Source organism: Pipistrellus kuhlii, unplaced genomic scaffold, assembly GCF_014108245.1.
Source record: "Pipistrellus kuhlii isolate mPipKuh1 unplaced genomic scaffold, mPipKuh1.p scaffold_m20_p_14, whole genome shotgun sequence".
Taxonomy (NCBI): Eukaryota; Metazoa; Chordata; class Mammalia; order Chiroptera; family Vespertilionidae; genus Pipistrellus; species Pipistrellus kuhlii.
This window is the reverse complement of record NW_023425449.1, coordinates 29962408-29976500: the sequence shown is the minus strand read 5'-3', so window position 1 is coordinate 29976500 and position 14093 is coordinate 29962408. Positions and strand designations below refer to the sequence as shown.

General features: G+C 39.9%; 1 pseudogene; it reads right to left on the bottom strand.

Annotated features, from left to right (window-relative positions):
- Positions 1-12362: 12362 nt before the first annotated feature.
- On the bottom strand, positions 12363-13093 carry LOC118718575 (annotated as a pseudogene).
- Positions 13094-14093: the final 1000 nt, after the last annotated feature.

The window sequence follows — 14093 nt, the reverse complement described above, 5'->3', positions numbered from 1 at the left end:
CTTATTTTACCCCACATGTATAAAAAAGGATTTGAGGTGCTATACTCCCCCTCATCCCCCCAAAAAAAGTATATATGACATACAGCTCATGAATATATAAACAGCAAATAAAAATTGAAAAAGGAGGTAGACTCAAACATGCTAACTCTGAGGGTTAATAAGAGTGAGTCATTTCACCACACAGATGGAGGTTTACTTATGTCGTTTGGCTGGCAGGTGTGCTGACTCCGTGGTGTTAATCTTCAGGTTTATTGTGTAGGAGGGCCCAGCAAATTCTTCCCCTCAGTGAGAAAGGACCCAGATAAAGAGATGCCACTTGCTTTGAATCCTGAAACTGGGCAGGTGGGGAGTCAGATATGGCTTCATCTTCCAGAGTGGTTGCTTGCTGTTCTGTGAGGTTTGGTTGTCATGCAGCAGGAGGTGGTAACCAAAATAATAATAATAATAATAATAATAATAATAATAATAATAATAAAAATAAAATAAAAAATATACTGGTGCAAATTGTTTCTCATTCTCATTGGCATCCGTTCATTTTTTAAGTAACTTTTAAATTACCGAAGTAACACATGTTTCTTGCATAATCCCAAACAAAAGTATAAAGATAAAAATAAAATCTTCTGTAAACCAATTACTCAGCTACTGCCCTGTTATTTCAGGGATGCGTTCTCTTCTGCTTTGGCCTACGTGTGCAAGCTCACACTCATTTAGTAAAAGTCTGGGGTCCTCCTTGACTCTGCACTCTCTCTTGCACCCAGTATCCAATGTAGAAGAGAATCCTGATTTCTGGACCTTCACTCTTCATAGACTTTCAGCACCTTTTCCTACTACTGGTAACATCCACTCTGAGCCACCATCAACCTTCCCCCGGCACACTCATCCCTTTCTCTCACAATCTGCCATAGTGTATTTTGTTTTTGTTTTCTTTTTAAAAATTTCTTTTAATTGAATTTTTAAGAAGTGCAGAGAGGGAGAGGGAGAGGGAGGGAGAGAGAGAGAGAGAGAGAGAGAGAGAGAGAGAGAGAGAGAGAGAGAGAGAGAGAGAGAGAGAGAGAGAAACGCCAATGAGAGAGATACCTGCTGCTTCTTGCATGCACCCTACTGGGGATCAAGCTCTCAACCCAGGTATGTACCCTGACTGGGAATTGAACCAGTGACCTCTTGGTGCACAGGACAATGCCCAACCAACTGAGCCACACCAGCCAGGTCCATCGTGTCTTTTCAACACTGCATCAGAGTGATGATTTGAAGATGTAAGTCAAATTCTTACTCCCCTATGTTCAAAAATCTTCAATGGCTTTCTAATTCACACTTTTGGAACAAAAGTCTCAATTCTCCGTCATGGAGCTTTCTAGGCCCTACACTATCTGGTCTACCCTGCCCTAGGTAGCATTCCATTGTATTTTAATGATCACCTACATGGTGTTCCAGTTAATAATTATACCATAGTTTAGTTAACCAACTGCCCATTTATTAATATTCTCTCTTCTCATTCTTTCCTGCTACAGACAAGGCTGAAACAAATGTATCAGTATGCATATAATTACACAATTATATGAATCTGCCTTTATCAGAAACTTCCTCTGCAGAAACATTATACCAATTATTCCGCCACCAACCTGCTTCTTTCAGAAGCCGACTCTGATTGTGTTTCAGCCTCAATGGCGGCCGGAGCAGACTAAGCAAGCCCTGGGATTTTGCATCTGAATTCCTATTTTGATGGTGGTGTGATTTTGAACTACTCTTGGCATCGAATTCAGTGCCAGTCTTCTGACTTTGCCTTGTCAAATTGGACAGGGAGACGGCTGTCTTGCAAAAGTGGAATTGTCACTAATTGGCCACAGAGGAAAGATTCAGAATCTTGCCAAAAGTCTCCTGCCTTCTTAAGGGAATAAAATCCCCCATATAACTTTCCCTCTCATTAGGAAGAAACAAACCCAATATGAAAAAGCACTTTGTAGAGGAGAAATCACTGTATGAATGCAAGGCATTGTTTTTCTTGTTGAGGTGCTGCTGTTACAGGCGCTGTGAGAGGAATGCTAGTGAGGTTCCTTGGATGCTCGGGTAACGTGGGCTGTCTGTCCAGCTTCCCCCCTTTACCAGCTTGTTATGTCCTGTTAAGAAATGTCAAGGAACAAGCAGCAGTAAATAACTTGTGACTTCACTCTGGGTTTTTCATTTAGATTAAAGCAGATACTTCAGGTGCAGTCTACATACAAAACAAGTGCTCTGTAAAATCTTTTGTCACTTGTAATGTTTGGAATCAAGTTGGTTTTCTTTATTATGACTAACTGAATTTAGCAAGAGTTAAAACATTGCTTCGTGCTGCAAATGACAGTAATTTATTTTTGTCCACTGAGTGGACACTGTGGAAAGATTAATGTTCCATAAGAAGTAGAGGTAAATAATGAACCTTGCTCCCAAGTAGAATACACTCCATAGTATTTTATTTTAAAAATTACATATTATTTATAAAAAATCAAGCCAGATGATACTCTCCTGAACAGTTCAGAGAACTGGATTTTAACAAATCTATCCCTACTTAAATTCTAAAAGAATGCAAATATGTTTACAAGTCTAGAAATATGTATATTGGCGTTTAAAATGAGATTGAATAAATTTTCAGGCGTTAAAACCACTTATTTTTAGAATTTAAAGTAGGTTTTAATTTTAGATTTTCCTAAAATGAAACAAAAAGAGACACATGCCACCATCTATAAGTTGTCAGAGTTTTGGGAAACAGTTAATCTTTGAATCATTTACTGAGGTAAATAATTTCTAATAATACGTAAATTTCTTGCTTTCATATAGTTTTAAAATAGTTTTTATGGTAACTTTAACTTTGATCTTGGATATCTCTTGGCAAAATCTGTCAGGACATAAAGCTTACTAGAGTCCACTCTTTTAAACATCTCAAGGATCAAAATTAGAAAAGGGAAATAAAATATAAGTGAAACATATTGCAAGAATAAGCCATGACATTACATACTTCTAGTCCACTATTTGTGATTTAAAAACCATGCAAGATTACTAAAGATCCCCCTCCCCATTGCGTCCCAATGTCAATTTATTGCATGCAACCAGAAAAAGTCTTAATTTGCAGAATTAAAACTAGTTGGTTTAAAAATAAATTTGAAATTTTATAATGAAAGTTTTATTTTATGAATCTTTAGAGATCCCAAGAAATTTTAAATAGCCTATTCTAATTTTCTGCCAACCAAGTCCATATCCTGATTAAATTCATCAGTCCAACCCTTCCCACTAGGACCACAGAGCTAAAAGTTGATGGAGGAAAATTACACCACCAGGATAGCTGAAATCACCTCAACTTTATGATCATAAATATCAACAAAGCACAACAAAACATTATACTTACCAACCACAACAAAACAACACTACATCTTGCCAAAGACAGTGTTCGGTATTTTTTCATTCATTCAACAACAGATATTCCTTCTCTTCTTAGAGCACATTTTTATTCAGACCTAGGACATTGCAGCTGCCTGTTCTTTTATTTCTTCTCAACTCCACTTTCTCTGCACCTTTTACTGGTGCTTTCTCTTAGATCTGCCTTTTGTCAAGTTCTAGTATTTCTCTTTGGCTCTTTTATGTTCTCTACATTCACTCTTTTTCTAGGCAAATTCATTTAATTTTGTGGCCTTTTCTATTGACCTTCTGATGATTCTCAAGAGGAAACTATGGACTCAAGAGGCAGCTCCTAGACCCTCCTCTCCTGTGAGCTCTAGATCATCTATTCCACTGCCCACTGCACACTTCCACCCAGATGTCCAGTGATAGCTCAGTCTTAACAAGGCTGAAATCTCTATAGTCAAGCCTTCCACACCACAATGTCACAAGGCTGAGAAGGGTGTTTCAGGTGTAAGACACAATCTGTGTAAAAGCCCAGATGTATGACGTATTATAGATACTAGAAGAATGCCAAGTATTCCTGTGGTTTTTACATAGAGAGTGACAGGGTCAGAGCTCTATTGTAGACAGATAACTTTTGTGCCTGCGTAAGAGCTTTTTGGGATGCTAGTGAAGACAAACCCTTGTGAGCTTTATTTTTATGTGTGATTCCAGGAAGTTTTAAAGCTTTCATGGGAAGCACTGATCGCATCCTGGGTGTAGAGGAGAAACATGCATGCAGTTCCTCCTTAGCTGGATCAGACGAGGAAGGACTCTGTCAGCTGGTGTGAATATCTATGGCCACCATTTTGGAATTTCTCTCTGGATAGGAACAAAGAGTTACCACTTCTTTGAGTGTTGCATTTCAAAGGCACGGGTGCCAAAAAGTAGACAGCAGGCAAATCCAATAGGGCAGGCAAATCCTATTGGATTTGCACCCTGGGCTATTCTGGTGTGGTTCCACCCTGCCCAGGTTGAACATTCTTTTCACATTCCTGACCTGTCTTCTGTCAACACTCACACAGCAGTTGTCTTCTAGGCCAAAATAGTGAATACATATTTCTCAGTTTCTGCCTAATGTAGTGCTCATTTGCTTGTTCAGAGAAACTGGAAAGAAACCCACAAAGAGAGGCCTCAGGAAGGCTGAAAGATTTGCCTAAGTGCTATGAGTGAAGTCAAGAGACTTACTTTTCTTCTCTAACTCTGTGGACAACACATTTTTTTTTTTTTTTAAATAATCTGCAAGGGGGCTGGGCTGAGAACCTCTGCCAGTTCTTTCTTTCCAAGAATCTGTCATCACTTAACCTCCCTTAATGAGAGTCTGTGTGTAAATTTCCCAAATTTTCACTTATAAATTCCGACCATAATGAAAATTATACACTATATATCATATGCATTTGGTCTTGATATAGTACTATCATATTTATTTTTATTTAAGATCATTTGTCATATGTTTTTTGTTATCTGAATTGTCAAATGTTTTTTTAAAATTGTCTGTAAAAATCCTACACAAAATATTCTGCTGTTCTACAACATATTTAATTTACTCAAGAACTTGGGGTCTGTGTAGGCAAGAGAGATTTAACTATCCCATAAATTTATACTTTGATTTTGAACATACTTTGGCACCAAAGGAGAATATGAAATTTGAAAGTAATTTTAGCTTCCACACTTGATTTATATTTATTTGTGAGCTATGGTTCCATTGGCTTAAATGCTTTGAAAACTAATGCTAATGAGATTTAAATCCCTATGAAATCTGATTCTCAGATGCCATCACGTTCTAGAGTGTGATTTTTCTCTCAATTTTTCAATTTTTTTCCCTAAAGTGATTATTATGTTAATCTATTTCCAACAATTCAAAATATGCTACTAGCTTTAATTCTACAATCCTTTATGAGACAGGCAAGAAGCAAGAATAAGTAACACTTAATTACTATCTCAGAGAAATAAAGCAAAGCTCAAAAAAGGACTTTTTCAAGTAAAGTATAATATATGAAACAATCATAGATATACATATATATGTGATTGTTCTAATAGATAATGTCCCCTCTCCCCTTTAATATAGAAAATGACTAGGTTGCTGTACTCTATACATATTTGTGAGTTCATGCTTGTGGAGTTTTCAATGTGCATTTAAGAGAGTTGTCAATTCTATATCTTTTGACACCGCATTAAAAATAAGAACTTAGATGAACATCTTGTCTAATCAGCAAGACAGAATTTGATGTGTTGAATTTTTGTTTATTCAAAAAATAGTTAGAAACATTTATTATATGCTTGCCCTGTTCTACCCAATGGAAGTAGAGTAGTGAACTAAACAAATTTTTTTGACCACATAACTCTTAGGTGCATATAAAACTAATTTCATTCTCCTCTCCCTCCCTCCTTTTCCTTTACAATTTTTTTTTGTTACTCTGTATTTTTTACATGCTGAGCATGTAAAATCAAACAAACATCAAGTATAACTACAACAAACCTCAGTCTTCTTTGTAAATTTTTACTCTCATTTCCTATTTCCACTTTCCAGGTTGCATCTTCCAAAGTCATTTGTGAATTGAAGTAGACTTCCTTTAGATATATTCTTTTATTATTCATTTATCTTATAATTAAAAAATTTTAAAATTACAGTGACACACGATAATACATTAGTTTCAGGTGTACAACATAATGATTAGATATTTATATAATTTACAAAGTGATTACCCTGGTAAGTCTAGTATCCATCTGACACCATACATAGTTATTAAAAATATTATTGACTATATTCCCTATGCTGCACTTTATATCCTCATGACTTTAGATCTAGAATAGTATTGTCATAAGTGAAATAATTCAGAGGAAGACAAATATATAATTTAACTTATAGGTGGAATCTTAAAAAACAAAACAAAAAACCCACACAAAGTAAATGAACAAACAAAACAAGAACAAACTTATAGATACAGAAAACAAATTGATGGCTGCTAAATGGGTGGGGTATGGCTAGGTGAAAAAGGTGAAAGGATTATTAAGTATAAATTGGCAGTTATAAAAAAATAAAAGTAGACTTTTGATGTGTGGTTTTTTTTTTATTGATTTGAGAGAGAGAGAAAAAAAGATCAATGTGAGAGAGAAAGATCGATGTGAGAGATAAACATCGATCGGCTATCTCCCATAGAAAGATTCCTGCAGGGGATTAAAATCACAACCTGGGTATGTGCTCTGACCGGGAATTGAACCATGACACTTGGGTGCATGGAACGATGCCCCAACCAACTGAGCCACACTGGCCAGGGCAGAAGTAGACTTGTAAAATGGTATTTTCTGAGGCTAGCTTAGGCCCTTAAACACTCTTTTTATTCTCTTTCAAGATGACATCTTTAGAACAGATATAAAACAATCACTAAACTGGTCTGTGACTGTATCTACCTTTTGTTTATAAGTTTACTTAAAGTGTACAGTTGTGAGCTATATTTGTGACAAACATGGTGATTCCATGTTCCCTTAAATTCAAATCCACATGTTGGGGGTTGCATTTTTTGCTGCCCATTTATAGCCCTGTTTGGCTTTAAATGTTTCATGAAATAGGATATTTGACTTCAAAATTGACTACTATCCTCATGATCATTTATAAGAAAGCCAGAATTTGCACCTAGAACCATAGAAATAAAAGGAAATGTATAAACCCAAGGAAACAGTTACTTTCCCATTACACCATTTACTCCTCTAGTCCTTGTAGGTCTGTGTCAACACAGACTGACAAAGTCATAGAATTTTATTAGACAATGTGAAAACTCATTTGCGCATTTTATTGCTGTCCATCACTGCTTGCATTCACAGTTCAGGGCTCTCCATTGTTGTGAATGACAATCGGGAGTGATGGCCGGCTTTGGCCAATGATGAGGTGGCTATTTCTCACTGACAGGTGTCCTTTCCGAATTACCTCCATTAGTTCCTCTTTATTGCAAGACTCCATGTCCTGATCCGTATACTCTTTACTGAACACCAAACCAGAACTAACAGCTCCGATGTGCAGCGAGACAATCACCGCTCACCCATCCCACACGATTGCAGTGCAGGGGCTGCTGTCAACAGGACTATACTTATTGTACCGTCTGATGGCTAGGCTTCTAACCTGTGAGGGATTCAGGCTGCAGGGAGAAACATCTTCAGTGGAAAGTCAAACCTAGACTTCTGCAATTTGTGAAAGGTGCTGATGAGACAAGACACAGTCTTGGGCGGGGGGATGTTTGAGTTTAATGTCCCAGAAAGCCAGATCTTCACTGCCACTCAAGAGCCGACTGGGGGAGAGATGCTGCAGTTTATTTCAAGGCAATGCTTTTAAGTATTCCAGCAAGCTTCCCTTGTTTTTTGGATTTGCGTTTTTCAATATGCAGAGGACTTTAACAGTATCTAAAGGATCATTTTTTTTTTCAAGTGATACCACATACAATTTTTTGCATTGCATGTAATGCTGTCAAACATATTACATAACTTTATGAGGTCGGTATTATTAGTTCCTCTTTTTTTTTTTCTCATCCCTTTCCTTTCATGCCTTGTTCTTTTATCCTCTTTCTTCTTTTTATTCCTTTACTTCTCCTTGCTAATAACAGATAAGGAAAGCCGAAGTCCCTGTAGGTCAAGCATGATAAACTCTCGGCCCACAACAAATATTTTTGCGGCCCAGCCAATATAATGGCTTGTGAGAAATGTTTTAGTAAAAATTTCATAACTTTAATTTTTACAATATCCTGTTATACATAGTTAATGATAATGAACTACAATGTTCGCTAATTATTGATTACTATCATATTGCATTCATTTCCCTTATGCACCGTGCATGCAGGTGCACCATTTCTCTTCACTAATACTAGCAGGGAATATTTTAGCAGCTGATTTCCACGACAGTCTTGGACTGACTTGTTTGGTGTGTGCAACAGAAAATATTTTGCTTTCGGAGAATAAGAAAAATAGGTTTATTTGCATTATGCTTATTAATTTATGCAGTTATTCAGTGTCTGGTAAGTTCATGTTCAAGAAAAATATTAATTATTAAATTATATAAAAATATAAAATATTAAATTTTATTAAAATGTTCTATTATTTTATTTTAATGATTACTCATTTATTTCAGCCCTTTGTATTCAGCATGTCTCAACTGAAGTCCACATTTCTATGAAAATTGAAGCTTTTGTTTTTTTGAGGCCTACATAAACTAAACCTTGTTTATTTGGCTGTTAGCCTCTGAGTTTGACATGCTTGCTGTAGGTCAATTCATTTGCCCGAGGCTACAAAACTTTTAAGTGGATGAGCTGAGACAAACATCCAGCCTTCTAGATTCCAAAAATTTTACTTTTTCTACTGTCCCATAGATCCTATTTCATAGGATGTCCATCAATGAAATGATGACAAAAAACCTGCAACCTGTATTCATGAGTTGACATACTTGAGTATCCATCATCATACAAGTGAAGCATATAAGTGATTGATTACATTTTTATTTTCCTGTAAACAGAGTATGAATTTGATCACTTTTAAAAGTTACTCTTGTGCCCCACCAGAGTGGTGGCTCAGTGGTTGAGTATCATCCTGTGCACTGAAAGGTTGCTGGTTCCATCTCTGGTCAGGGCACATATGGAAAGCAACCAATTGATATTTCTCTTACATCCATGTTTCTCTTTCCCTTCCTCTCTCAAAGCATGTCCTTAGGTGAGGATTAAAACAACAAAAATTAATTAATTAATTAATTATAAATTTTAAAGTTGCATTTGTGATCAAGTTCTACATTTTTCTCTTTTCTTATCTGGAGGCACTGTTTCTTCAGCCATAGTCCTGCTCTTTTAGGAAATATTATCAGTGAGAATTACAAGATGAAATCTAAAGAATTAAAAGTGAAAATCAGCTATCAACCAGATGTCCCATATCACATATATTCGGGTGAGAAATGTAAAGTGCCAGTGTTTGGAGGAAATTTGATTTTATCATCTCAAAAAGAAATATCATTGATTCAGGGCAATGGGAGGGGGCACAGGTATAAAAATTGCAGTGGTTTCTCAAGGTCATGCCAAAGACAATGCTTATTTTAAACTTTGAAATGTAAATCTTATATTACCTTACCATCATATATAATAAAAGGCTCATATGCAAATTATGTCCCCTTGACCGGAAGTTCAACCAGGAGTTCAACCAGGGGTCATGGCTGGCCAGCCAACCACCCTCGACCCCTCCCTCTGGCTGCCTGGTCCAACTGACCCTGGGGCAGGTCGACCAGACCCCACTTGGGCACAAATTTGTGCACTAGGCATTTAGTACAACTATATTTTGCTATCAGTTTCTATTCTCTTGGTAATTTTTACATGTCTGATGCTGTATGTTTACCTCAGCTGTCACAGAACAATTTAGCTTCTCTAAATCAGTTATATAACTTAAGATGGGATATGGGAGTAAGGCCAGCAGAAAAAGAATTGTAGCAGGAAGTGGCAGGCTGAGAGTTTGTGAACGTCTAATTCTCTGTCTTTGACTTATGTGTAGCAAGACCAGAAGAAGTCTTTGCTGTTCTAGTGATGATGCCCTTTCAAGTTCTATCTTTATTCCTTACAACAGCCATGCCTTTGCTTTTGGTTGCGTGGAGGAATTTAAATGGACATAAATAGCACACCTAACAGAGAGAGTGACACGCAGGATGTCCTCTCTTCAGGTGGGCTTGTTTTCTCTTTCTGTCTTTTCATGATGCTGTCATTCTCCCTGGAGCTTCTCTTACTGCCTAATATTATCCTAGCTTCTCCAGTGTTGCTCTGGTCCCCTCCAAGATCAGCCTACATCACACAGTGGCTCCTACAGAGAAGTCCTCTTGTTAGTTTAACCACCTGTGGAAAAACTTGACCATTTTATCTATTTGTACAATTGTTATGTTCTGATTTGTAACTTCAGAAATATTTAGAATTGTTTAAAGGAGGTTTGGCCCCTTTAAAAAGCAGCTTTAGCAGGCAGGATGACACAGGCACTGATGAAAACCAAAGCTGTTGAGAGCTACAGCTGTCTGATCCTTTCGTATGCAGATTTATGGAGCATGGAGGGGGTTTGAGAATGAGCTGTAGGAAGACTTAGAAGAGAGTTGGCAAACACTCCGTGAAGAAGAGGGGCCTCAAGCTTTGGTCTCTCAGGAAATGCAGGCTGACTCAAGGAAACAATGGCATATAGAATTGGGCAGGACTTTTATAATTCCAACTAGAGGCCCAGTGCATGAACTTATGCATGGGTGGAGTCCCTCGGCCTGGCCCGCTATTGATCAGGGCCCACTGGGGCCCATCAAGGCTGCCAGCCAGGAGAAGGAACCGCGGGAGGTTAGCTGGGGGAACACAGTGACCACCAGGGGGCAGCTCTTTCATAGCGACCAGTTGACCGATGGTTTGGTTGCTTAGGCTTTTATATATCAATATAAATAATCTAGCCCAACCTCCTTATCTGACAAAAAGAATAAATGATATACTGAAGGTCACAGAGCAACAAATAGAGCTTCAGAAAACGTCTGAGGGAGGTTTTCCTTGCGTGATCTCTTGCCCCATGCTGGACACATAGTAGGTTGCTAGTATATTTGTCTAATGAATGAATGATTGTATGAAAGCACTTATCATAACTAATGGGTGTCCTAAATATCTAGCATCTTCCTGCACAACTTAAAAAAGTTAGGAGTCAAGCCGAGGGAAAGTAAACAAGTAAATCTCCTGGCATCATGAGTATTTTTGTCCGAATGAAGTTGCATTTATTTGGTGTTCAGTTCATTAGTGCCTGCAAGGCCTTCAGTGGGCACCGACTACACCATGAGCCAGTGCCCCTAAAACCCCACACGGAGTGCTGCCCACCCCCTGCCAATCACACAGCATTTTGAACCCTTCACTCTTCATGGGCTTCTCATCCATGGAATGCGGGCTCCATATGCCAGAGCCTGTGTGTGCTTACCTCTGAGTCTTCAAGGCTGAACACAATAAAGAGCACAAAGTTAAGTGCTCCATTGAATTTACGAAGTTCTGCCTAAAGATTTGGTCTCTACTGGACTTTTTCTAGAGTGGGCACAGGATTCTCAGTTCTGTTCTGTAAGGCTACTACAGCTCTGATCCCTTGCCTCTGGATCATCTCTCTCTGATTAACCTCTGCTTTTACTTCATCTTAAACTATGACCCAAATTTATTGAGTTCCTAATCTAGAGGTCTGCCAGGGAAGCCTAACTACTCACACTCAGAAAGGATGTGAGTGAAAGGATGGTCTTCTAACCCTAGGACGTGATGTCCTCTCTGCAGCATCTGCAGTGAAAGGCCTAGAAGTGATCAAAAAGGAAAGGGGATGCCCACTCTCCCCGCCCCCATGGGTATTATCATTAACCTTGGAAATAAAATGAATGAAATATGTTTGGATCCAATAGTGATGTGCCAGACTATTGGGGTGTGAAAGGTGTAACAGAGGAAGCTACTGCATTAAGAAGATACACACACACACACACACACACACACACACACACACACACACACATAGATAGATAGATAGATAGATATCTATCTATGTATATATATTATTTTTTTTCCTTCCTGTAAAATGTCCCAGTTCTTTCATAAATTATAAACATGATTTATACTGTGGAGTAGATGGGAAAGTGGATAGGGAGCAAACCTGGGATAGGGAAGCTCCTTTTCTTGCTACCCCCTCAGGGCAGGGCCCCAAGATCTTTGGGGTGGTGGTGATGGTGGTGGTGGTGGTGGTGCCCCAAAACCTCCCTGAGATTGTCTGGCAGCGTCTGCCCCTGGTGCTCAGAATCTGGCATGCCCCTCAATTCCAGAACCCCTTCTGGGCCCCAGGTCCACTGGGCACACAGACCCCAGTGCTCTGAATTCTGAAGTGCCCATGGTTCTAGAATTCCTCCCTCAGCTGCTGAGGTATGGCCCCCTCCTTTCTGTTGCCCCCCCTGAGCACCAAGGCGGGAGGGGAGCTTAGGTCTCCCTGTTGGGGGAGGATAAGGGGAATCTCAAGGAGGGAGAGAGTGGGAGACAGGAGCCAGGAGGGGGTCAGCCGGTAGCGAGGCCAAAGCCACACTGGAACTTGTTCTTTCGGTGATTCAGGAAGCTCCGAGGGCCAGCATCAGGGGCAGGGACGTGTGGCACCCATGATCCTGTTGCTGTCCACAGAGCCTTTGAAGAGAAGGTTGGCCTTGGGCAAGTCCAGCTGGTACCCGAAGGAGACACTCGTGTCTTGCATTCTTGTGCCTTGCATCCATGCCTGCCTGCAGCTGGTCACTGGCTTTGTGGTAGTTTGTCACATGCATGCCTGCCTGGCCCAACGTTACTGTCGCCAACCAGTTGTTCAGTGTGTATTTCCCAGCTAGAGTCATGACAGTTCCCTCCTCCCCAGGCCGCCGGTGGTAGACCAGCTCTCCACCCAGTGCCAGACATGGCATGATGCTCTGGAGGAAGTGGGCCACGAGGACTCCTGGACCCACCAGGATGTCTGGGTTCCCGAGGGTGATGGCTGCTGTGAAGTTAGAATCCCGGTACTCCCCATCCACCTGCCAGTTCACCAACTTTGACTGCTGGGTCTGGATGGCCATCTTGGACCTCAGGCCAGGGCCCAGCTGGTGAATGACCTGAGTGTTGAGGCTGCCATTATTGTCCATGTCACACACCAACATGGGGAATGCCTCTGTGGGACTGCACATGCACAGGAAAGATCAAGGAATAATTAGGAGCACTGGCTTCGATACTCCCCTGTCTCCCCTAAGTCAGAATTCCGATAAACACAGCAGATGGCCTTCCACACACTTCCCCTTTATCAGAATGTCCTCCTTACGAACTTTCCAACCAAGCCTCATGCTTCCCCACACCCCGGCATTCCTGCCACTCAAGCTGGAAAAACAGGGAACCGAGGTAGGGGAAAGCATCAGGAGGAGAAATGTAGTGGTGGGTTGGAAGCAGGAAGTCAAGGATCGGGGTTGAGAGGATATTGGCAAGGCACCAACAGCATCTACCACATTTACGGGAGAATCCTGGCTCTGCCACTTATGCTTTTGGGTAAATTACTCAATACCTCTATGTCCCCGTCCTCATTTGTAAAATGGGGATGAGGACACCTGCTTTCCAGTGCTGTGAGGAGTAAATGGGATCCTGCATGTTCATGAGCACACATGTCCTGAAGCTGCTGAAGTCATATGCTCTTACTAAGTGTCTGATGTATTTATGAATTGCCTGGCTGGTTCATTCACTTATCAGTTACCTGGTTTTCCAGGAGGACTGTCATAGATCTGGTGGCATAAATATCCCACAGTTTTAGGAGCCCTGGGACACTGTGGTGTTAAGAGTGATGGATGTTGGTAGCAACCTCTGTATCTTAGGCACGTGGGAAGTTTGGGATCAGACTCTAGTTGTAGGCTTGTATAGAAATATGTTTTCCTAACCTATCAGACTAAAGTTTCTTATTGGTTATTTTTCCCTCCACTGATCACTATGTTCACATTATTAAGATTTTGTCACCTCAACGGGCATCTTCAATTTAAAAGAAGAATTACCTCAGCTTTCCTCATTTTGTCGGCAAAGAGAATGCCAAGAAAGAGCAATTTACCAGGGATCCCCATGGAAGGAAACTTTTCTATGGCCAAGTTATTACATACAGAATTTAGCCACATAATCTCAAATGGCTCAGTGATGATTGGAGGGTCAATG